Source organism: Bombus fervidus, chromosome 19 (assembly GCF_041682495.2).
Source record: "Bombus fervidus isolate BK054 chromosome 19, iyBomFerv1, whole genome shotgun sequence".
Classification (NCBI taxonomy): Eukaryota; Metazoa; Arthropoda; class Insecta; order Hymenoptera; family Apidae; genus Bombus; species Bombus fervidus.
Window position 1 is genome coordinate 1,859,810 of NC_091535.2, and position 22,446 is coordinate 1,882,255.

General features: G+C 43.1%; 2 protein-coding genes across 5 annotated transcripts in view; both read left to right on the forward strand.

Moving 5' to 3' along the window:
* Window positions 1-22,446, forward strand: part of Ubx (ultrabithorax) — a 468,862-nt gene that overhangs the window by 121,077 nt on the left and 325,339 nt on the right. For 2 of the 4 annotated variants that reach the window (XM_072021336.1, XM_072021340.1), the window contains one exon: window positions 9,599-10,993. The exons of the other annotated variants lie outside the window; for them this stretch is intronic. The gene's annotated coding sequence lies outside the window, so the exon portion shown is untranslated. Of the gene's footprint in view, window positions 1-9,598; window positions 10,994-22,446 lie in introns of those variants that run through there. 4 annotated transcript variants of the gene reach the window in all.
* Antp (homeotic protein antennapedia) overlaps window positions 1-22,446 on the forward strand; it is a 327,690-nt gene that overhangs the window by 82,110 nt on the left and 223,134 nt on the right. The window lies entirely within an intron of this gene.

Below are 22,446 nucleotides of genomic sequence, written 5' to 3' on the forward strand. Positions count from 1 at the left end.
TTCCTTCACACTGTTCCCTTTTTCTTCTTTCTTTTCCTTTCTATTCCACGCCTGATTCTCCTCGTTCTCGCAGCCATTAAAATTACCGGTAATAATCTTCGCTTGTTCTTTATTTATCTCGAACAGCCGAAATACCGGCGCACGGCTCATTACACCGGGGCGTCGAGGACGGCTTGATACTGCGATGTGTAGATAAGTCAGTTAGCGACTCGCTCTAGCGCGTTCCAACGTGCAGCCTTTTTTGCGTAGCTCGTCCTCTTATTGCCCTCCTCTCTCCTTTACTCCTGCTCACTCCTGGTGGGTGATTCATCATCGGCGTCGTCCTCTCTCCTTTCTCTGGCTTGGCTGGCTGGCTGGCTGGTCTGACTGGCTGGCTCGCTTGCTTTCTGGCTTTCTGGCCCCTGCACCCGCGTACCTCCTCGTCTCTTTAGCTCCTTCTCCCTTCCTCTGTTACTCGCTCTTCTTCCTTTTCCTCCTCCTCCTCCTCCTCCTCCTCTTTCTTCTTTCTGCCGCTTCTCAGACTTCTATGTACTCGTTTTACTCCTACACTGGAGTCGTACCAACATGCAGTTCTGGCTCGGCAGGGCGCTCTTTCGCGCTCTTCGCTTATACGTATTCCCGCATTTCTCCTGGCACATCCTGCAGCCTACGAGAGCAGAGGTGGTTCCGCTAGTATCTCAAAAATTTCACCACGTTCAATTTCCTCAATTTACACCTGCATCTACGATCTTCCTTCCATATTTAACGATCCTGTAACTTTTGCCCCCTGTACGACTCCACTTTTCATCTACATTTTCAGAACTTGGCTTTTAATTTTACTTATTTCCTGTACAGATCTAGAAACAAAGAGACCTTACGCGCTGCTGCGTGTTCTTATTCGTGCGCGAGAACCTATGTGCAATTTCCAGTCGATGCACGTACTTCTTTTTATGATTATGCGGCGGATGACGCGAGGAGATTGGATTTAAATTATAACACCGACAAAAATCGCTATTGCATAGAATAGATATTATAAAGCTTCATAAGTACCGTCGCGGATAACTCCGCTAATTCGCGAACAATGACTCGGTAATAATTCGATGATAACTGCCCGCTCGCGACCGTGTCTGTTTATTTACACTGACCGGGGGTGGGAGTGGGAAGATTCAAATTTGTCCTTAGAACGACGGTTGCCCTCTACGATGACGTTGTTTTTGCCTTAGAGATAGTGTAACGCTATTTTAGTGTGTCGAGGCGGTGTCCGGTGTCCGAGGCACAACAACAACACGAGACGCTGTCGCTGCGCCTCGTCCGATGACTCACATGTCGCTACAATTATATCGGGTCTGTAAGAAATAACCAATCAGACGAGCACTGGTCGGAAATCTGCACGGTATTTAGGTTACTCTTAGTAAATGTGACTTCTTCGTTATTTCTCTCGACTATCATTTTCTCGTGCGTGCTATATCCGAGCATCGGAGCATTCTGTTTCGATGTAGGTTTAAGGAGGATCCCGTGCCTGTTCCATGGTGTCCGATATATGCCTGGGTCGCATCGCACCCGGCCAAGATATCCGCTCAGTTAGGTACACCCACTATAAGGGAGAGTACGCGTCGCTATAAAACACGCGAAGCGATATATTACTCGGCGATATCACTCTCCGGCACAAGGCGATACGGTAATATTTCGCCCGGGTACGCTTGAAAATGTTGCCGGTGTAAACACTGCGGGGGCACACCAGGAATCCCCTCTTATTTCCGGCTGATGTTCCCTCGTCATCGAATACCCACGATACTTTTCCTCGTATATCTTCTCTTCTTCATACAACCAACGAGTCAATTATGCGAGGGCACGGGACAATGTTCCCACTTACGTCTAATCTTCCTCCATCTTTCCTATGTGGGTGTACGACGGTCAGCTTGTTCGAAGAAAATCCTGCGTGCCACGGGTCGACACGATTTTTCTCCTCTTCGACCGTTCGACAATTTCGCGTGTATCTAAATTGATAGTGGCTCGATAAGCGACGGTCCGCGAGGATCTCGCGTACCTGGGTGAAACTATACGACCCGGTGTGAAATATCACGGCAGTAGAGAGAGAGAGAGAGAGAGAGGTTCGCTTAGAAGGGACCACCTTTGGTTTGGAAGGTGGGATTTCGGTAATTCGACGTATTCGGCAACGGAGGAAGACCGATGGAACTTGACCTGGCTTCGACGGGCGAAAAGGACGTCGCGTGAGAGAAAACGACAAAGACCGTGGGGCAAAGATGGACGAAGAGGGGCAGAGAGAAGCAAAGAGAGAGAGAAATGGGTTGGGTATGGGGGATAGAGTAGGGGCGGGAGGGCGTTCCACGGCACCCTGCATGGGGTAGCTTGCAACCTCACGCGACACTAGAGCCATCTATATCCCCGGAGATTTATGAGTTCCTGGTGCAGCGGCTGCTCGCAGCAACTACACACCACGCAGTATCGGGTCCGGTACGGTGTTGGTGCTGCCCCCTGTCGCGACGGGCGTGCTGTTGCCCCGCGGGGGTTACGCGCAATTCGCGCTCGTGCAACGTCGCTCTGATAAAAAACTTGCGACTCGATCTCAATCCGATGCTTCTGCGAACTTCCTCCGCGCCGTCTCGCGCCCTTCGCCGTTCCCTCCGCCATCGGCGGACCTATCTCTCTCTCTCTTTCACACACACGTACACTTCTTGCGACTACACACAGCGTCGCGCCGTCTCGTTTCCTCTCGCTCGTCGCTCGGACTTGAAATATCGATCATCATTGTGTTTCCTACGCGTTTATAGACTGCGAACGCATTGAAATTATGGGCCGACGCCGATGCGTTTCTGTATCGTCCGGGTTTCTTCCACCTTTTGTGATCGTGCGTCGCGTCGAACACCGAGACTGTGTGGGTGTACCTTTTCTTTTTTTAGTCACAAGTAAGTGTGAATCGGAAGAATGGTACTTATTATCGTTAGATAACCCTGAATTCTCGTCTTCACCGTTGAACGACGTTGAATCGTAGATAATTACGTTTACGTTATTCATTTTGGACTGTCCAATTTTATCCTGTATTCTTATACAGACGGAAACTATTGCTCTTTATCGTTAGATAAATTTTTCAATAAAATGAAATATTCCAACTCCATATCAAACTCGTTACTCTCGACCCTGACCTAAAACTATCTGCGGGGGTTGAAGAGAATACGACGAGTAAACCGCTCGTTAGTCCTAAATTTGTAAAAACTGCAATGTCCTAATCGAACTGAGAATCGTAGAACGTAGGAAAAATTGTCTTTATCGCGTCTCGGTAGGGAAAATCGCAGACGCGATCGCTTGCGCGATGAAGTCATTTGATCGAGCGATGCTTGAGCGAGAAGAGGGCTAGATGGTATCTCCTTCAAACAAAGAACTGCCTTGCTCGATGCACGAGAGACAAGAGGGAAGAGGGGTAAAAAGCAATCGGCATCGATGGTGGATCGTTGGAAGGAAGGAAAGGCACTCGTAAGTGGAGATTTTTCAAGTGTCCCCTCGACGCAACCGTCCATTCGCACTGTATGCGATAGCCTGCATGGGTAACCGAATAAAATAGCAAGAACGTGCGAAAGAGAAAGAGAAAGAGAAAGAAAAAGGGAAGGAAAACGGGGCTTAGCTGTGGCGGCACGAGGGTACGGGACGACGACAACGATATGAGTACCGGTATCTACCTACCTATGCTTCTGCTCTCCAACCCAAACGCCCCATCCTCTTGATGCGGCCGGTTTACGAGCAACCTGTGGTAACGAGAGCGATAGATAATAACCGCTCCGTGCTCAACCCCATCCCTTTTCTCGTCCTCTTCCATTCTCTCTCTGTCTCTCCCTTGCACCCTTCCGTACGTTTCTTGTTCTAGCGGGCAACGCTGCTCTTGCACATGGATATTACCGTCGGTTATTTTTTCTCGATTCGCGCGCTTGAATTTCTTAAACGCTCGTTGGGAACCGACGCCGTGAGATTCGATTTACGACCGTAAAATATAGGACTCGATTGCTCCACGTATCGGGAATTTTTTTTTATAGAAAACGCGCAAGTTTCTAATGTAGACTTTGGTATTAGGCGTAACTGATTCGATTCTGCCAAGTTGCTAAGTTGAATTTACAATAGCTGAACTAGTTATGATAAGGAGAATCGAGGAATAAAGAAGTTGATAGAAGAATGACAACTAATTTATGGTTATAATTGTAGAAACCAAGGAACAATACTATCAAAGAATAGTTACCGTCAGATAACTGTTCATCTATCTGCAATTAATATTCCTATCGAGAAAATTGTAGCACTTTACCATTAGAACTACCGATACACACTAAATGGATGGTTTCAGTCTCCTTTTTCTTAGCAAATAGTGTTGAGGTTGATTGGTTGAAGAACGAGTGGATGAATTGTAAAGAAGTTGATAGAGGAATGACAGCTAATCTACGGTTATAATTGTACAATCCAAGGAAGAATACATTAAAGAATAATTAGCGACAGATAATTGTTCATCTTTCTGCAACTAAAAATGAGTAGTTTCAGTCTCCTTTTTCTTAGAAAATAGTGTTGAGGTTGATTGGTTGAAGAACGAGTGGATGAACTCTAAAGAAGTTGATAGAAGAATGACAGCTAATCTACGGTTATAATTATAAAAACCAAGGAAAGATACATCAAAGAATAGTTACTGTCTGCAACTAAAAATGAGTAGTTTCAGTCTCCCCTTTCTTAGCAAATAGTGTTGAGGTTGATTGGTTGAAAAACGAGTAGATGAATTGTAAAGAAGTTGATAGAAGAATGACAACTAATCTACGGTTATAATTGTAGAAACCAAGGAAGAATACATTAAAGAATAATTACCGTCAGATAATTGTTCATCTTTCTGCAACTAAAAATGAGTAGTTTCAGTCTCCTCTTTCTTAGCAAATAGTGTTGAGGTTGATTGGTTGAAGAACGAGTGGATGAATTCTAAAGAAGTTGATAGAAGAATGACAACTAATCTACGGTTATAATTGTAGAAATCAAGAAAGATACATCAAAGAATAGTTACTGTCTGCAACTAAAAATGAGTGGTTTCAGTCTCCTTTTTCTTAGCAAATAGTGTCGAGCTTGATTGGTTGAAGAACGAGTGGATGAATTCTAAAGAAGTTGATAAAAGAATGACAACTAATCTACGGTTATAATTGTAGAAACCAAGGAAGAATACATTAAAGAATAATTAGCTACAGATAATTGTTCATCTTTCTGCAAGTAAAAATGAGTAGTTTCAGTCTCCTTTTTCTTAGCAAATAGTGTTGAGGTTGATTGGTTGAAAAACGAGTGGATGAATTCTAAAGAAGTTGATAGAAGAATGACAACTAATCTACGGTTATAATTGTAGAAACCAAGGAAAGATACATCAAAGAATAGTTACTGTCTGCAACTAAAAATGAGTAGTTTCAGTCTCTTTTTTCTTAGCAAATAGTGTTGAGGTTGATTGATCGAAGAACGAATGGATGAATTGTAGAGAAGTTGATAAAAGAATGACAGCTAATCTACGGTTATAATTATAGAAACCAAGGAAGAATACATTAAAGAATAATTACCGTCTGCAACTAAAAATAAATGGTTTCAGTCTCCTCTTTCTTAGCAAATAGTGTTGAGGTTGATTGGTTGAAAAACGAGTGGATGAATTGTAAAGAAGTTGATAGAGGAATGACAACTAATCTACGGTTATAATTGTAGAAACCAAGGAAGAATACATTAAAGAATAATTAGCTACAGATAATTGTTCATCTTTCTGCAAGTAAAAATGAGTAGTTTCAGTCTCCTTTTTCTTAGCAAATAGTGTTGAGGTTGATTGGTTGAAGAACGAGTGGATGAATTGTAAAGAAGTTGATAGAAAAATGACAGCTAATCTACGGTTATAATTATAGAAACCAAGGAAAGATACATCAAAGAATAGTTACTGTCTGCAACTAAAAATGAGTAGTTTCAGTCTCTTTTTTCTTAGCAAATAGTTTTGAGGTTGATTGGTTGAAAAACGAGTGGATGAATTGTAAAGAAGTTGATAGAGGAATGACAGCTAATCTACGGTTATAATTGTAGAAACCAAGGAAAGATACATCAAAGAATAATTACCGTCAGATAATTGTTCATCTATCTGCAATTAATATTCCTATCGAGAAAATTGTAGCACTTTACCACTAGAACAACCGATCCATAGAAAATGAATGGTTTCAGTCTCCTTTTTCTTAGCAAATACAGGTGACGTTGATTGATCGAAGAACGAGTGGATGAATTTATAATAGAAAAGTATATTGAAGTAATTACCTTTAATTATTACTGTACTAATACTATTATTACTATGCTATTATTAATACGATTTAATTATTATTATTATGATAAGAGAGTAAAGATCTGGATTAGCACAAACTTATACTTATACCTTTGTAAATATTACAATAGTGTTACCTTAGCGTTACAATACAATGGAATAATAGGGAGCACGTTCATATATTTATAGCAAAAGGACATTACCAAAACAGTTAACCCTATAGCTTCGACTAGAGGCTACAAGAAACATAAATAAAAATCAGTTTATTAGTTGCTCTGTTCCTAGACTTTGCAACCCAAAACATAATGTATATTCAAGGGTACAATAATATGCATCTCTTCTTATTTAGAATATTTCTGTGTAATAGCAGTCTCCAGGTCACGCATATATATAAATAAGGATGTAGAGATTTTTAATGTTGAGTTGCAATCGAAACATATTATATCTGTCGGATCGTCTTTGGGAAACGGGGCGTGTAATGAATCTTTCTGCGAGTTGTCCATCGTTGTTGCATACCAGATGATATTGATCGAAGCGAATGTATTGCGAAGGTTAACAAGTGATATCGGTGAGTGAACAATCGAGACGTCGGTGACGATGAGTTTAGGTTCGATAACGAATACACGGTCAACGGGATGACGATTGCGATTAGGAACTCGATGAACGTGTTCACTGGGCTAGTCGAACTTATCGGATTGAGAGTCAATCCAAGTGAAACTGCCCTTATATACTCCTCTCCGTATCTCTCTGTATCCCTCGGGTCAATCTCTGTTTTTAAAGAGAGTTATTTAATTGCTTTATACCTCTGTTAGGTACACGTCCCTCCCGTGACCGTGGCTACGTTCAGCGACCCGTTATGTCACTTCGAGCCCGAGCTCACTGTCATAAATCTCGGACAATCGTAATTGTCTTGACTCATAAACAGCTATTTCTCAGTTTTATTGTTTAAGTACGGCCCCGGTATCCTTTCGTCTCCGACATATCTATGTTATTCTCATCATAGCATTTTAATTATAATTATTCACGGAAACACATATTCCTACTCTTTTTCCGATTCTACGAATTAATCGAGGAGTTGCAGCCCTTACTGAAATTCCGAAGCTCTTCCAAAGCAAATTCCCTTTGAACAACCTGAAATTCTCCTTCCGGGGGCAAAGCGAAGCTCGTATCGCCCTCGTCGCGTTCGAGATTCGTGCTTTCGGTTTTTGCGAGCTTTAAGCAACGTTAGACTCGTGCGACGTAAAGGCACGCGGGAACGGGAATTTATTGCGGCTTAAAAACTCCGGCTTCCTTCGGAAATCCTGATAAATGCGCGAAGGAGCAACGCCTCCGTGTATATACGTACGTTTAAACTCGTTACGCAGCGACTCTAGGCCGAAAGGCAAACTTACGGCAAAAATGAAATACAGCCACGAACAAACAAGCCTGTTCTCGCTAGGCTGTTCCTAGCCAGTTTCTTCTCGCGTCATTTTACTCCCGTTTCCTCCTTCCCGTCCATCTCTTTCCCCATTTCATTCCCCATCAAACGAAAATCACAGGAGAAATTCATTACAAGCCGCGACTTTCATATTTTTAAAGAACAACTTGATTTGACTCAATTTTATATAATTTCTCCACTTTCAAAATATTTCAAAAATTCATGTCATCGCATTATGGTATTAGTACTGGTATTCTTATGGCACTAAAATTCCTACGTCTATTTTTTAAATCTTTGCATCTTTCAATTTAACGAATCTTCTTCTCAACTATGCAAGAACAAATATACAAGCAGTATCGAAGTTAGAAAATCGATTTATCGTCTCGTAAGAGGGTTGAAGAGCATATTTCTTAAACAAGATTGCCACGCGAATGATAACGCGAATCCTCGATTTAGTAGAATTTAAGCGAGAATCGTACAATAGACACATGGAACCAAGTTGTCTCTGTATCGAAGAAATTATACAGCATGTGAAATGTAAAAATACGAAGAGAGCCATTAAAACGGGAGGAGAATCGGTGGATGGGATTGAAAGGAATAACCGGAGCCAGCGTCGGTGAATTCAGACCGAGGATATTCGTTGGGGAAGCGAAAGAAACAGGTCGTATAAGCGGATAGATTGAACAGTTGGCGCGAGTTTGCGGCTGTAAAATGTGCCGACCTTGCCAAGTGCTCGAGAACATCCTCTCCACCTTTCCGTTTTCTTCATCCGCCTTTGTCACGACGGCCGATGCAGCCAGGGCAAACAACTTTATCCAAGTCCTTACGGTTACAATCTTCTTCCTTCTTCAATGTCGTAACTGCGAGAATTCTCCTTACTATTCCGTAGCCACGACCAAGAAGGAAGAAGACAAAAATAAAGAAGTTCTTTCGTTAAGTTTATAATCTTTCAGCCGGAACGATCGGATTCAATGAGAAAAAGAAAGAATCGTAGATGGAAAGTCGTAGTGGCAGGAAAGAAAAGAGGGTAGGTAGTTGGAGGAATCGTCAGGACCGACGCGAACGACGTCGAATCGAGAGAGCGTCAAAGGGTGGTAAGGAAGAATCAGCGAGTCGAAAGTAGCAGCTGGTTATAAAAAGGAAGATAAAGGGGCGGCGACGGCACGCGGAAGAAAAGGCAGAGAACGGCAGCGACGGATTGGCAACGCGAACTGCCTCCGCTGTGCCCTCTTCCTCCCTAAGACCTTCTCGACCCAACCCCTTTCGCTCTTAGCGCGAGCTATCGATATCCCCGAGATACAGACACCACGAAAGACCGGGCTCAACGTGCGTGTGGCCGGACAAGGCACCACGTGCATTCGTCCCATTACAAAAGAAGCTGAACCAGCGCCGGACGACCCTACCCGTCGTGTCCTCGACACGTTCAACCTACGAACCTATAGACCACGCGGTGGAACCTCGAACCGTCTGCGACACCCTTCGACGACTCGCCACCTCCCACGGAATAATGGCAATTTTTTTTCTAAATCTTTATTTCTCTTCGAAGAAAATCGACGCAGTCGATGTATAAAATATTACGCGGAGATTTTGTTCGGTGACGCGAGGATGTTAGAAAGATCGACGAACCGTTTGAATGTTCAGGGATTCTACGAGAACGTCGACGCAAGAGCAAGCTTCTCCGTTTTCTCTTACAACGGTACATGCGATTGTCTTCGTGGAATCATACGATAATTGTATTTTATACGATACATTTAGCAGAGCAATTTATCTATTAATTTTCTCTCCGCTTAAATCGCTTATTTTGCAAAGAAAAGAAGCTACTGCTGACGAAACGTGGGTCAGAAGAAACACTGGTCGTCACCTAACACGGCACGTTCTGATTTCTGTTTCAGGTGAGTGGCAGGCTGCATCCACTGTCTCTGTAATGCCAAATAGATGGTCGATGTGCGTATCTGTCGATCGTCAATTTATCGGTTGCGGCGAATCGGATGCTGCACCCGGTGAGTGACGAACCCGCCTCCCGCTCCCCCGCGCGCCAGCACCACCATCACCACCACCACCACCACCACCACCACAACAACCAACCCTCTATGGAACCTCCTGTAGCTCACTTTGACCAATAATCCCGCAGACCAATCAGTATCCAAGTGCACAGTGACGTCCGTACAAGCCTAGTATTGTCGTAGTTCCCCCCGTTTGCCCCCTCCCCTTTTCTGGCCTCTCTATCTGTAGTCCCTGCTTTGGCGCAGTAGTGTGTAGATAGAGGGGGTGAGTTATACGGAGTAGTTCCGTTCGTTAAAACAACCGATCTCCGTCCGTCTCTCGTTTTCGAGCGTGAAAGGTCGACCGAGAGACGACGATACAACCGCGCGTGAACGCGTCCAAAGAGACGAAGAGGAAGAGAAAGAACGGACGGGCAAACGTTGCGTGTGCGTCTCTGCAAGGTCTATCGGACGTCTCTCGTCGTCTCATTGTCTCGGTTTATTATATAATTACGATAAAGGAGGCGCGCTGGGGTGCGCGTAATTCTTTGAAACCTAAATACGTAACGAAAAGCCTACGAGGTAATTAGTAAGTTAACGCTTAGGAAGGTGGACGAAGTATCCCCGAGTGTCATCCACGTGGCGATCCACAAGGTTCTCGAAGGATCGGGGGGGTTGTGTCGGTGAATTTGTCGATTGCATCGACGCGTTTCCCAATCACAAGAAGAGAATTCTCGCGAATGTCGATTGTACAGAAAAGAACGAGAAAGAAAATGCTATATATTTCGCGAATGCTTCTTTCCTCCTCCCCCCACCCCCCCGTTTTTCGTTTACTTAGCGTTCCTCCGTTTGTTTCGCTTTTTGATCGCGCACGCTCGACGATACGCGATCCCTTCCGCAGCGTCTTATGCTACGACTGCTGTTGATGTTATGTTTTTGTTAATTTTTTTTTTTTTTTTTTATTGTCTGCGAAACGACACGAGAACACGTTTCTACCGTCGCCGTGTGTCTCGTCGTTCTTCGAGCGCAGCTCGCCCGTTTCGATGAGAAACGGGGGGACGACGTCCTGGTGCTGACGATCTCGTCGGGCACGGCGGGCGATAAAAACGCGTTTCTTTCGATCGGTACAAAATATATATGTTGATGTTCGATAATTTTGTTAAATATTATATATAGAAACGTTTATGCGATATGCGCGCGTGCTGGATACCTACGAGGCACGCGCGTTCCTCTCACGAGTCGAATGTAGCTTTTTTCCTCTGTACGTCGATTATCAATTTAAGAGAGAAAAGAGAAAAGAAAGGAACAAGACGCAAACAGATTCCTTCATATTCGTACTATTCCTTTTTCTTTCGCTGTATTCGTTTATAATTTCTCCCTCTCTCTTCCTCTTTCTCCCTCCCTCCCTCCCTCGCTCTCACTCTCTCTCTCTTTTCTCACATGTACGCGAATCGCTTCGATTCCTGACTCTCGGTTCAAGCAACAGAATCGAACGAAACTCCGATAGACTCTAACGAGCAAGATTATTACATTGTACGTACCTACCTAGTACCTATAGACGCCTACCCAGACACGAAGTGTGCGTGGCGCTATCCTAAGCAAGTAAAACAACTATTCTAGTTAATGAATGTATACGAATAGCCGCTAAGAGACACGCAAGAGTAATAGGTAAACGCAGTATTTCTAAGAGGAATGTAATGTTAATAATTATTTATTTTGTGGATCTCGGTGAAAACGGGAAGAATGGAAAAAAAATATAATGATTAAAAAGGACAAAAAAAAAAAAAAAGAAAGAAAGAAAGCAAAGAAGAAGGAAACGCGAAACGAGGAGCGTTGAAAGGAATAATAAAACAAAAAAAAATTATATATATTATATATACGAATATAGAAAGAATGCATTCGTCGCTCTGCTGTGCTGTAACGTTTTAAAGTAACGGACTTTCTTTTTCTTTAGGCGAGTAGGCCTATATCTTATAGGGGTAGGCGTTATCCGTGCGTAGTGTGGTAGCCGCAATCATCATCATCATCATCATCATCATTTTTTCTGTAAACGTAATTTCTTTTTCCGATGGTGGCGAGAAGAAAGAAAGGAAACGGAGAACGCACAAGGCAAAACACGCAGCATCCTCTTTTGTAACATATTAGGGATATCGATTGTTTTACCAATTTGGATCCTGATTGTATGTAACCCGCGAGAGCGACCAGGGCCGCACCTGCTGCCTATGCGTGAAACGTGTTGTAAACGAAGAAACGGAGACATTTTCGTAGGGGCGGTTGCTGTTCTGAACGCTATTGTAATATTACCTTGATTATACGATTACTAAGGAAAAAAAAGGAACAAAATAAATGCGATGTAAACTTGATCATGCGTCTTTTCGCTTTTTTGCCTGCGGCCCTGGCCGTGTACCAATCCATCTGTGAATCTCCTGCATTCCTCCTTCCGGCGATCCGTGTTTCCCGTAATATTTCCCGCCCCCATGACCGTATGCGCCGTTCCATTGTCGTCCACAGAAAACTAACAGCTTTATTTCCGGTGGCTTTTTTTTTTTTTTTATTTTTCCCCACTGAATGTACAAAATACACGTACGCGCCACCTTCGTCCTTGATCATCGATCGAAACTTTTATCCGAAGCAGGGGCAAAGGATCGCCAGCTCTGCGATTTACTATTTACGTTTTCATTATCATTGCAAATATAACGTTAAAACTCTAAACACGAAAACTCCGTGGAACGGGGATGATCGTCTATACCGGACACATAACGTGGTCTCATCTTTTTCGATTACGTAACGACGCTTCCGCGGTTACATAACGCGATAAAAGAGAGCAGGCAGAAAGAAAGAGGAAGATCGACCACGATCCTGGCGATAAATTCGGGACACGACTTAAGGGTAGTTGGTAAAACGAGGAAGATATTTCGCTGTTGGAATCGTTGTCAATTCCTGGCCGATAACCCGCCAGTGTCCGCCCGGGCTGAACGTGCAACGGTTGCTTTACGACGCTTAAGCCGCGTTTCGAGACGTCCTGCCGGTGTCCCCGGCTTCTTCGTGGAACCGCCTTAACGGGCGTTGCGTTGATCCAGGGTCGAGCTTTCTACGGCAGCCCATAAGTCTCGCGATGCTCCGGGATATTAATATGTTATTGCGGAAAGACGCCCTCATGAAAGTCGACAAGCGCTGGAAAAATATGTCCGCGCGTCCCGACGTCGTCCTGGCTCTCGGGGGTGGCGACGGCCACGGAGCAAGAGAGCGTGTGTTCGGGGGATGATGCCGCGGTAGCGAGAACCACCGCCGCCGGCTGCTACTGCCTGCTCGCTGGCCTTATACACCCACACGCCCTTGTTACTATCGTGCACGGCGCGGGGTGTGGTCGGGGTAGAATTCACCAGACGCCATTTGTATTAATGAAGCTGCCGACAATGGTGCACGCTCGATGAATTATGTACCTACGTTCGAACCCGAACGAAACGCCGGCCAGCGTCGATCCGTTCGCCTCTACTTTGCCAGTGACCTCACGCATCGCGCCCTCCTTGCTTCGCCACTCTCTTAATCGCGTCCAGGCATCCCCGTGTTCCTCGTCATCCGATAACGCCAATCGTTTTCCGGCCTCTTGCTTCTTCCGCATTCTACTATGGGATTTACCAGTAAAACTCTGGGGCTGATGAGAATATAGAAGGCATTCGACCCGTCTTTCCTTCCGTCTCTTTGTAATAATTCAGGGGCAGTTCTTCTATGGGAATGCACGGGAACAATAGGTCAAGATGGAATAGATATTTCGATGAGAATACGAAGGAATGAAAATACTAGTGTCCTTGCGTTTCGAGGTTCAATTTTCTCTTCGAAATGCCAGCTCTGTATAGCTTGTAGCTTGTTGTCGATCTGTTATTAAATTATACTGAAATTTGCAAACTTTGTGAATCGTTGATTTTGATAATTACAATTCTTTGTGAATGCCAAATATTGGATCTTGTTTGGGTTAGGATAAAATAGATGCTACAGAGATCTTTTAATTTCGCTTAGTAATCGAATTATTCCCTCGGCAGTTCTTTAAATTATGTTAAAAATATGTTTTCCATTTTTCTAAAGACTTAGAAAATGTTAAGAATAATTTTTCACTGGGACTCGGGTCCCAGTTTCTCTGTTCTAAAGAAATTCCGTGTACGTTACCTACATCTCGTTAAAGGACGATTTCGAGTAAATAAGACAGCGAAAACACAAGGCAGTTCGAACGATGGATACGGTGGCTGGGCGAGGTTTAAGGACCCTCGAGATTTCCATCAAAGATGGAAAGCCTCGTCTGCGTAAGCGCGACCTATTACCGAAAGACGTAGCGCGCATCCATCTCGGCTTGGCGCGGATAAAACGACCGCTTTACTTCGGATTACAGGGGCGCAATTTACAGCAGACGCGAGAGCACCTGTTCGTTCTTGAAGAAATGGAAAGGTGGCGGCGAGGCTGCGCGTAGCTCGAAGGGTAGCGCCTTCCATGGTGTGGGAATAGCGTGCTTCGCAAACGTTGCGGTAATTGAATCCCAGTAAGCCCCCATCCCTTTATATAGATGTAGCCGCTTAAACGTATAACTTCTCCCCTTTTGGTCGATCTTCTTTCTTCTTCGTCGTTCTCGTATTCCGCCGCGAAATGATGGATTCTCGGAGACGGATGGATCGTCCTGGCGATACGAAACGATTAAAAAGTAATTAAAATAACTATCAGGATGAAGATTAGTGGGAAGGTGTAATTCGTGTTACAAAGGAACATCGCTCACCAGGAAATTAAAAAGATTATTGTTGCGGTTATTAGATGCATGTGAATACAAGGGAACGCGTGGATAAATTGCAAGGTAGAGAATATATTTCGAAATACTGAAGTGTAAATACAAGTCGGAATGTAATACGAGCTAGCAGTGTTACCCTATGACTGAGAACCCTCAAGCCAACGTCGCCTGTCTATTGTTCATGGTTTGCCTTCGACCCGGTCTTTTGTCTTACGCTGTCGATGGCTTCGGTGCTTGAGAAAACTAAAAAATCAGATGTAGAGTTTTCTTGGAAGTGGCGACCACTTCAACAAAAATTCCAATTAATTCCACTGTCTGATGGATTTTTATACATTTGTTTGATTCCAAAGAGCATAGATTAACATTACTAAGAGGAAACAGAGGATAAGGTGTATATAAAAATTCCAATTAATTCCACTGTTTGATGGATTTTTATAAATTTGTTTAATTCCAAAGAGCATAGATTAACATTACTAAGAGGTGCAACTAGTGATTCAGAAATGGACTGTTTCAGAGGATAAAGTGTATATAAAAATTCCAATTAATTCTACTGTCTGATGGATTTTTATAAATTTGTTTGATTCCAAAGAGCATAGATTAACATTACTAAGAAGTGCAACTAGCTATTTAGGAATGGAGTGTTTCAGAGGATAAAGTATATATGAAGATTTCAATTAATTCCACTGTTTGATGGATTTTTATAAATTTGTTTGATTCCAAAGAGCATAGATTAACATTACTAAGAAGTGCAACTAGCTATTTAGGAATGGAGTGTTTCAGAGGATAAAGTATATATGAAGATTTCAATTAATTCCACTGTCTGATGGATTTTTATAGATTTGTTTAATTCCAAAGAGCATAGATTAATATTACTAAGAGGAAACAGAGGATAAGGTGTATATAAAAATTCCAATTAATTCCACTGTTTGATGGATTTTTATAAATTTGTTTGATTCCAAAGAGCATAGATTAACATTACTAAGAAGTGCAACTAGCTATTTAGGAATGGAGTGTTTCAGGGGATAAAGTATATATGAAGATTTCATTTAATTCCACTGTTTGATGTATTTTTATAAATTTGTTTGATTCCAAAGAGTATAGATTAACATTACTAAGAGGTGCAACTAGTGATTCAGAAATGGACTGTTTCAGAGGATAAAGAGTATATAAAAATTCCAATTAATTCCACTGTCTGATGGATGTTTATAAATTTGTTTAATTCCAAAGAGCATAGATTAACATTACTAAGAGGTGCAACTAGTGATTCAGAAATGGACTGTTTCAGAGGATAAAGTGTATATAAAAATTCCAATTAATTCTACTGTCTGATGGATTTTTATAAATTTGTTTAATTCCAAAGAGCATAGATTAATATTACTAAGAGGAAACAGAGGATAAGGTGTATATAAAAATTCCAATTAATTCCACTGTTTGATGGATTTTTATAAATTTGTTTGATTCCAAAGAGCATAGATTAACATTACTAAGAAGTGCAACTAGCTATTTAGGAATGGAGTGTTTCAGGGGATAAAGTATATATGAAGATTTCAATTAATTCCACTGTTTGATGTATTTTTATAAATTTGTTTGATTCCAAAGAGCATAGATTAACATTACTAAGAGGTGCAACTAGTGATTCAGAAATGGACTGTTTCAGAGGATAAAGTGTATATAAAAATTCCAATTAATTCTACTGTTTGATGGATTTTTATAAATTTGTTTAATTCCAAAGAGCATAGATTAATATTACTAAGAGGAAACAGAGGATAAGGTGTATATAAAAATTCCAATTAATTCCACTGTTTGGATTTTTATAAATTTGTTTAATTCCAAAGAGCATAGATTAACATTACTAAGAGGTGCAACTAGTGATTCAGAAATGGACTATTTCAGAGGATAAAGCGTATATAAACATTTCATCAATTCCACTGTCTGGTGGATTGTTATAAATTTGTTTAATTCCAAAGAGCATAGATTAACATTACTAAGAGGTGCAACTAGTGATTCAGAAATGGACTGTTTCAGAGGATAAAGTGTATATAAAAATTCCAATTAATTCTACTGTTTGATGGATTTTTATAAATTTGTTTAATTCCAAAGAGCATAGATTAATATTACTAAGAGGAAACAGAGGATAAGGTGTATATAAAAATTCCAATTAATTCCACTGTTTGGATTTTTATAAATTTGTTTAATTCCAAAGACCATAGATTAACATTACTAAGAGGTGCAACTAGCGATTCAGAAATGGAGTGTTTCAGAGGATAAAGTGTATATAAAAATTGTTGAGATTATTAGATGTATGTGAATACAAACAAACGCGTGGATAAATCGCAAGGTATAGAATATATTTTGAAATGCTGAAGTGTAAATACAAGTCGGAATATAATACGAGTAGCAGTATTACCCTATGACTGAAAACCCCGAAGCCAACGTCGCCTGTCTATTGTTCATGGTTTGCCTTCGACCCGGTCTTTTGTTTTACGCTGTCGATGGCTTCAATGCTTGAGAAAAAAGACCAGATGTAGAGTTTTCTTGGAAGCGATGACCACTTCGACAATTGTGATTACGCAATTTTTATTGCTGCTGTAATTCACCCCAAGGGGGTTAAAATTGATCCCTGGAAATCCCACTATTTTTCGATCTTCTGTTGTAACACGCAAAGCTAATCCAAAAGAGATATGGAAGAAGCTTTCAGACAAAAGTTGTTTCTTGTAATCAGGGAATATTCGATAAAAGATTTTATCAATCGTTTACGTGATTTGAAAAGAGTTATAAGCGAAGAAACGACTAACTTCTTTTGTAATTCATTTTTAATGTATACAGATACTTTTTTAAATACAAATACAAGCTTTGTTGCATCGTTGAATCATGACAAATCCTCTCGGCGATCAAAAAACTTCTCGATCTCAATTCACGTGATACTATGGCGTGACATACTGCACGCGCAATAGAAAATTTCCATTATACATGTATGCGTCATCTGACGCGAATGTGTTCTGAGAAATAAGGAAAAATACACGTTCTTATGAATGAAGCATTAGGAATTCTGTTTTCCTTATATATCTAACGACGAAGTAATAAAAAGCTCTGTTTGTTATTGTCAGAAATGTCGAGAGCAGTTGTCCGATGGAGACGCATTAACAGTAAGAAATAGTAGCTTGTTTGCTACGTATTACAGGCGTCAACGATAAGTAAATCTTGTCTCTGCAACAATCGTGTAAAAATGGCTCACAAAAATTCTGAAGAAGATCCTAAATCAAAACTGCGGATAACAACAACAATAATAAAATACCTGTTAACAGAAGAGAAATGAAGTTACACGATACTGACGTTAAATTAGAATTTTTGCAATCGTTTAGATTACTTTCTATAGAACTTGTGGACAACAAATATCTACCTGCACGCGCGGAACTTTCAGAAGATAGAGGTGGGAGAAGAGCAGCGTGTATCAGAAAAAGGCAGCTATTTGCTTATTCGCAAATTGTCAAAAAATGACGGAACTATAAAAGGAACGTCTGTATAACCCGCAACTCGTAACTCGCCAATTCACTAATATTATTATTTGGAAAATTACGGCGTAAGAAATCTTGCTTTACTCCGCAAGCGTACGAAGGAATCGACGCGTAGCATGCAAGCGCACGAACCGAAGCTTCTCCATCGATAGAAATTTTTGCCTCGACCGCAACAAAAATTTCCAAAACACCCTCCGTCCTTAAATCTCCCTCGCCCTAATCTTGCTCGCACGCGAGACATCCCGGCAGATTCTCCGGCAGCGAACATTCGGTTCTTGAAGGGCAAAATACTGATGCACGATTCTCACGTTCCTAGCAGACACGTTAGCCGTTCCGACCGAGCGATACGGATGTGCTAGGTGTAGACGAGTCGTAGCGTGCTCCGCCCTCATATAATTACTTCACGCTCCTCCGTTCCTACGTCTGTGTACGTATCCTAGTGTACGTGTATTTGGAAGCAGAGCAGAGAGAAGCTCGGTATGTCCTGACGCACACACGAAGAGCCGACTCCCTCTTTCGGCTTAAGCGTATTCCGGCAGCGTGCTCGTGGCGCGGGCCGAGGCGGGTCGGTGTGATCTCGCAGGCTGCCCTCGCTCTTTCTCCGCGTGTTGCGGCCGTGAGCGTGTCTTGCTCGCTCGAAGGGGTGTGAGAATACGTTGCACGGCCAGGGGATGCACGGGGGATGGTTGCGGAAGGGGGGTTATTAGGCAACGCAACACCTCATCCCTCATCCGCGTAACCGCACCGCAGCGTGTATTATGTAACAACACGGAAACGAACTGCGGCCCGGCCGGTCGGTCGGTCGGCGAGAGAGCCACCGAGAGACGAGACCAACCGAGAGCCGTGCTGTGTGTCGTTGTTCTGCTGTTGTTGCCGCCGCCTGCCGCTGTTCCGTTGTTAGCCCCGCTGCTGCTTCTGCAGCCGCTGATATTACACGGTGCGCTAACAACACAGGCGCGTTCGAAATAAGCGTTCGTAGCTCGTAACTCTCGCTCTATTCCCTATTATTTCCCTGTAAGCAGCGCAGATTTTCCAACTTCGTTCGCCTGCATGTACCGCCACGTATCATCAACATACGTCTCTTTTCTCTTCTTCTTCGGGTGATAGGCGAAGGTGCAGAACATTTCAAGCCGACGTTCCGATGAACGAAGCGTCTGAGAGCTGCGTACACTGCGTACGCTTCCGAGGATTTACTTGGTTGCTTCGACGTATCGAGTTCAGCCGAACACGCGTCCGATGTTGCAACGGTCGATGCAAGGGGCAGAACGTAGCCCTAGGTTCCTCTATGAGACGGCGATGGATCGCGAAGTGCGTATAACGAATACCTCTTTATACTTGCATCATCGTTTATGAGAGCGTTCATATCTTCGATATCCTCGGTCAGTCCACGTGAGGCTACTCAGCATAGTAACAAAGCACTTACACGGTTCATGCAACGTAGCCGAGCTTGCTACGCAAGAAACGAACAAGGAAATATCGCGCTTGCATCTAAATATCGCTGTGTAAAGGATTTGCAGGAGGACGCAGCCTGAGAAACGTCGCCGCGAGTTACTTTGTTTTCCGCGTTTCATCAGGAAGAAGCAGATAGTCGGCAGTTTCCGACGATGGGATATATTTTTATCGAGCCGCTTTCTAATTTCGTGCGGCGGACTATAAAAATGTCGAGGCTGACGCACGAGCCTCGGTTCCGAGTATCGTCTACCCAAGATAACGCGATTCTCCTCTGGTGTACGTCCAGGGACCGCTCTGTTTTCCGTGTAAATACTGAAAGGAACTGACATCACCTGGTAGACTCTTTGATCTGCCTATCCGGGCAGTTAAGATGTCAAGGCTTCTTATTAAAATAATTTAAGCGGCGACGACGAGCGGCACTGCCGTTCCACGAACGGTATCTCGCCACTTCGTGTCGCCGCCGGAAGGGTCCGCGGCACGAAACCGTCGATGAAGAATGTTCGTCCCTGGTCGCGGCCGGTTAGTTAACGCCCCGGCTAAATAACTGCTCGTACCTCGGCGCGCACCGTCCCGGCCGGGCTTGTTATTTCTGAGAGCGTCGCCCTTCGATTTCCACCGAATAAATTCCGACACTCGGACGACGCGTGCCACGTATTTTATTCCGCCGTCGTTGCATAGCAACCTAACCTTTCGTTAGGATGAACCAATGATATATTACGTCTTTCTCATTCAGAATGTTCTTCGTTGTCGTTATTGATACATCTTCCGATCGTTACGAGCCTCTCTCGAGTCCAATTCATCGACTCAAAGATTTCATTGCGCGAGCGTACGATTGGTATTCAATTTTCTAGAAACAACCGACTTACTTTTCCATAGGATGGTCCGTCCTGGTATAAATAATGGTACGTCGTAAACAGAAACAGCGTTTAATAACATCATCGCTGCTCCTTATTTATGCAGTTGATACGTCAGGAAGATTTCGCCTGAGATCTATCTTTCCTATCCTCTGAACAGCTGCCACCCCCGCAATCTGTCCGGTAGCTTTAAAATTCCTGACACTTTCGGCCACTACCGACTGTAATCCTCAGAACTTGGACTTAGAACGTAGTACGTTGCATCTGAATTGTTCAACATCGAGCGTCGCTACAGCTATCGGTCCGCTTCTTCCAATACATTCAAATTAGAATGGATGAAACTACAGAGAACTCGATGGATACCAAGATACGTAGATGGCCGTTTCCGGTGATGTGAAAATTTCTCGATCGCGATAAGTCGATGGGCGGAGTTGAAAAATTAGCGACTATTAATCCGGCTAGAAACCGATGTAGTCGATAGCAGCTGGACCACGTCGTTGTCTTGGACGGGGTTGTCCAACTAAGGAATAATACAAGCGCGCTAGGCAGAGGAGACCGACCTACCCCTTACTATCCGCACACCCGTCGTCCGTAGATAAATCTTCCCGCCCTCTAATTGGCCTTCCCTCCATTTCCTCGTCCCATACCCTCCCTCGACCTATTCCTTCTTCTCTTCTCTCTCCTCTCTTCCTATCCACCGTTGCCCGCTTCCCCTCGTCTCGTGCCACGCTCTTGCTCACCCTTTCCTTCCCTTTCGTCCTCTCTTCTATTCGCCTCGGCAACCCGTGGTCTGTCTCTTCTCTTTCTCCCGTCTCATCTTGGTTCCGCTTCCCACTTTCGAGGCTCGGCACGGCTCCAGAAAACGTTCTCACCCTACGGCTCCTACCACCTCCGCCCTTCAACCCCATCTCGGTTTTCCCTCGAGCCCTCCCACAGATCTGGCTTCGCATCCGAGCCGGCGAATTATTAGAATTATTGAACGTTATATTGGCCGCAGAGTGTTCGTTACACCGCCAGAACTCAATTATGAATTAAGTTATCGGGTAATGGCGTCGCGAGATGCATTGCCCTTTCTTCCACGTTCATTCCGCCACCGATGGCTTCCGCTTCTCAGCACGATTCGGCCAAATATCGCCAGATATCGCCGATAAACAGGGACGAATATATCGCTCGTGGTTCCTTAGCTCATCCCTCCGTGTGCATTCTCTTCGTTTAAGCTGCGGTTACGATGCGTCGAACGCGTGTTCGATGAAACGACGTTCCGACGAAGGCGATGTACGTGCGAGCTCGTCGTATGTGGATTCGTAAGATTTTGCTGACCTACGAGCCTATCGAAAGTTAAACTACTGAATTATGCTTTTTTTTTTTCTAAATTTCGTTACACGTGTACGTGTTTAATGTCTAACTTCCAAGAAAGCAGCGATTCGTTTCAATAAATTTGTTTACGAGATGATATAAATAGCAGTAAATCGTAAGACAGATTTAAGAAACAGCGCTCGGTAACGTTATTACTATTTTCTTTTTACTTTTCAATTTATGGAGTTGAGCGACGTAGTTTCTAGATGTTTGATTGCTTTGAATACGTAATCATCGAAATAACACAGCTCGTCGGAACTTACGTTGTTTCGTATGTCGTTTTCATTAACGAAGCGGTAGTTCTGGAAATCAGATTTATTTATACTCGTATGCTTAGCTTGGCTAATGCTACACGCGTGTAAATCACGATAAAGCGTTTGTTCCGTACAGAGTTCGTAGCAGGTGGAAAGCGGTGTCCTTTTTAGTAAGACAAGGTAGTAATAATCCTTGTAGATTTTACGGTATAAAGATGAGGCTATTTTTCGTTAGAATTCCCAACAAGGTCGAGGTTCAACGTTTAAACTTTGTTATAATACAACGCTGGCGACGTTTAAAATTTCGTGAACTTGTTACATCTAGGTAGAAGACCCAGGTCGTGACAAAGAGAAAATAGAGCAAGCCGCGATTTACCTGGCAATAAAAGTTGACCTCGAGCTGTCGTGTATTCCGCAGAGCAGTATTTTTATCTCGCCCTGATTCACTAACCGATGGGACGCATTCCCTGGAGCCTTGAATTTTGAATGACATCGATATTTTTCACAAGATATCTCCAAGCTTTTTTCTTTTTTTTTTTTACTTCTCTCATTTTCC